Genomic DNA, 4,005 nt, shown 5'->3' on the forward strand with positions numbered 1-4,005 from the left:
GTGAGTATTATCATTTATCTGTATTCTTGCTCCTGCTTTAATTGAATATTGCTGCTGCCGTAAGTTGCCTCCGGGCCATTTTGTTGCAGGTATAAGCAAGTTTTTTATTGCTTGTCACGTGCAATATTCAGTTTCATAGTACTTGCTGCCTGAATCTGAGCATTTTGATGACAAGTGTTATTGATTATTATAACTTTATTCTCGGAATTATCCTGAAAACGACGTCAACCTCTGATGCGCATGCGTCTGGAATCGCTGTCGGTCTTTTTTATCTGTATGCTATTGGAGCACGTGCTGAGTAAATGCTGATTGGCTGCTGGATATATGCATGCTGTTACCTGAATGACACCTGGTATGATCTTTAAGAGCCACTGTGATCTGGGTGACTTCCGATTGGCTGTGTGACGCATGCTGTTACCTGAGTGACACCTCGTGTGATCTTTGAGCTGCTGTGATCTGGGTGACTCCTGATTGACTGTGTAACATAACACCGTGCTTGCGGATCTAGGGACTTTTCAAAATCTGTGTCATCTTTTGTCGATCGTTTGACGGGCATGCAGCGTGTGTGCACTAAGTGCAAAAAATCGATCGCGACCATATCGATTGAGTGCGAATGCTCAAAGATGTTTTATCCCGGTTTCATTAAGTCATATTCTCTTTATAGGTACGCTGACACTTGTTGTAAGTCATTAGCTGAATCTTCGAACATACCTTTCACACTTGAAGTTGAGAACGCCGCGCGATTATTTGATTTTGATTTTGCAAATATGTCTACGCCGCCACTGCAATCAAAATCGCAAACTAATGCTACAACCAATGAACTGCTGCACAGACTATGCGAACAAATGAAGAATTCAGACGCGAAAATATATGCGTTTATGGAGGATTAGCGAAGAACGAATAATGAGATAAATAACAAGCTAAGCAAGCTAAACAGTATTGCTAAAACTGTGGCCAACAACACTCTGCGTATCGCTAAACTAGAACAGGAAAGTTCTTCACTGGCGCGAGACATCCAAGCGCTAAAGAATACTCAGCCCATCGAACATGCGGAGGATGAGAACAAAATAATTATTTTTGGAGGACCGGCAGCTTCGTCGATTGATCCGACGGCGCTAGTGAACAACATACTCGGTGTCCTGGACATACAACATCTTTCCTGTCATGTTCTTAATGTCAGATCCATCATGCGAAATCTCAGTCTGAGGCGGCTCCTGGCCGATCCTTGAAGACTAAGGATACTGGTTCGCTTGTGGTCACTGTGGCGTCTGGCACTGTCCGTGAAGCGATAATCTCAAGGAAAAGAGCTAGGCGTGTGCTTAAGCAAGGTGAGGTATGTGGGAACGGCTCTGATCGCAATGTATATGTCAACGAGAAGTTACCTAAGGCCATGCATGATCTATTGCAGCACACGAAACGTGTTGCCAAGGAGAAGTCATACAAATATGTTTGGGTCAGAAGAGGTCGCATATGCGTCAGATCCTCTGATGGGACCCCTATAATCTATATTAAATCGGAAAAAGATTTAACTGACTTAGTTTGACTGTATCGAGCGGGGAACACGGCAGCGGCTGCTCGGGGAGGCGTAACCAGGAGCTCTTACTTTTGTGTCGCACAGTTCAATGCCAACTCTCTTCGGGGTCACATTGATCTTGTCAGACTGCAATTCAATACGAACTCTCATCATATTATCTCTGTATCTGAGACATGGCTTAATAATGACATCTCTGACGACCTAGCTTGTGGCGTTACATGGATACTTTTTGGTTCGTCATGATCGTGATAATAGGAGAGGTGGAGGAGTCGCCTGCTATATTCACAACACACTTAAAGCCAGGGTTATTGCTGTTTCTGCAGGGGTGGAAAATGCTCCTGAGTACCTTATTATGGATATTCGTCTACCTAATGATGAGGCTGTATTGTATGCGTCGGTCTATAGAAAACCAAAGGGTCTGTTGCATGATTTTGAAGAAGCAATCACGGGAGTTATGCACTTATACAAGAATATTATTATTAGCGGCGATTTAAATTGTAACCTTTTTTCTACTAATTATGAAGCAAGATACCTCCGTGAACTAATGTCAAGCATGTCAATGAGTATTGTGCGCTCTGGCGCTACACATCACACAGCCACCTCTGACTCGTGGCTTGACGTCTTCGTGGTAGATGGCAGCAATAAAGTCCGGGCTTTTGTCAAATCTGAATGCCCATTTATAGCTGGACATGACCTTGTTGAACTGTCGCTCTCACTGAGGACAGGTTTGGATTTAGAGCGTACTATCTCAAGGCGAAGCTATAGAGGTATTGATGAGGATGAGTTCAGAAACTATCTGCGGTCGATCGAGAGTGGTTCTAAGTTCCGGATGCGCATTCGAACTATTACTGAGGGAGACGGGACGGCTTCTGGAGTTGATGAGCTCTGCGAGGTGTTGTCGGAGACTTTGCTCGAAGCGCTGGATGCGCATGCACCGATGCGGGAATTTGTGGTCAGGAGGCCCCCTGTACAGTGGCTCACTGAGAATCTCGTGACCAGACTACGTGAACGAAATAGATTGTATAAGCGTGCGAAGCGTTCGAACAGCTTGCTTGGATATGCCACTTATAGGCTTTTTAGAAATCAGCTAAATGCGGATATTAAGCGTGCGAAGAATGAGTTCCAGTTTAACTCTTTTATTAGGATCACTGATTCAAACAAGCTATGGAGAGAGCTGGCGCGTCTGGGACTGGTCAAGTCAACTTTAGTCTCTCCTCTGCACTTTTTTGCGTTTGACCAGCTGAACACGTATTTTGCTTCTGTATCTAATGCTCATTCATCATGTACTTATGAGGACTTTGTCTTGGCTACAGCTCATGTTGTTGGACCATCCCTGCGTCCGGAGTTTAACTTTTCTACTGTAATGCTTAGTGATGTCCTTAGGCTCTTCGCAGATGGACCCCTGCACTCTTACGCGTCGGGCTCGGATGGAATACCAATGTATGTCCTGCGAATTGCTTGGTCAGTTGTGGACCCTTGGCTTGTGGAATTGTTTAACAGATCACTGGAGACCTTCACGTTCCCGTCTAAATGGAAACGTGCCTTGATCCGCCCTTACTCTAAGGTCCGTACTCCATTGTCTCCGTCCGATGCGAGACCAATAGCTAATCTGCCTGAGCTGTCGAAGATCCTTGAAAAGATTGTTGCCTCACAGATTGCACAATATCTAGAAGATCATGACATATTAAATCCCAGACATTCTGCATACAGGTCGGGTCATAACACCCAGTCTGCTCTTTTGCGAGTCTGTGATGACATAAGGAAAGGTATTGACAAGGGTTTGATTACAATCATAGTACTGTTTGATTTCAGTAAAGCCTTCGACTTGGTCCCGCACCTTCGACTTCTCATTAAGTTGAAGGTGATGGGCTTTTCTGATGCTGTTCTGGCGTGGCTTTTCTCGTATCTGACTGGAAGGTCTCAGGCAGTAGTGGATGAGACTGGTGAACTTTCCAGTTGGCTGTTTACGTTCTGTGGTATGCCTCAGGGTTCCGTATTGGGTCCTCCTTTGTTCTCCCTCTATGTGAACGACATAGGTAGTGTCTTGCGCCATTCAGATCATATGATATTTGCTGATGATATTCAAATTTATTACAAGTGTCCACCAGCTTACATTCTTCAAGGTATTGAGCTAATTACCAAAGATGCTAATGCTATCTTTGAATACGCTTGCTCAAATGGACTCAAACTAAACCCGTCTAAATCAAAAGTCATGGTATTTGGGAGTCAGGCACATATTAGCAACATCAACCTCGATATTCTACCACCTGTCATAGTGGATGGTGAGCCCCTGCCTTTTGTGACTGAGGTGAGGAATTTGGGGATGATCTTTACATCTAATCTCTCGTGGAAGAAGCATATTTCGCTTGTCTCACGCAAGGCTCATAATGCGTTACATAAAATCAAGTTCAACAAAAATAGTCTTTCTACCGTGTTGAGAGTGAAGCTTGTTGTTACCTTGGTTTTGCCTC

The sequence above is a fragment of the Temnothorax curvispinosus genome, unplaced genomic scaffold, assembly GCF_003070985.1.
Source record: "Temnothorax curvispinosus isolate PA1 unplaced genomic scaffold, ASM307098v1 QBEX01013759.1, whole genome shotgun sequence".
NCBI lineage: Eukaryota > Metazoa > Arthropoda > Insecta > Hymenoptera > Formicidae > Temnothorax > Temnothorax curvispinosus.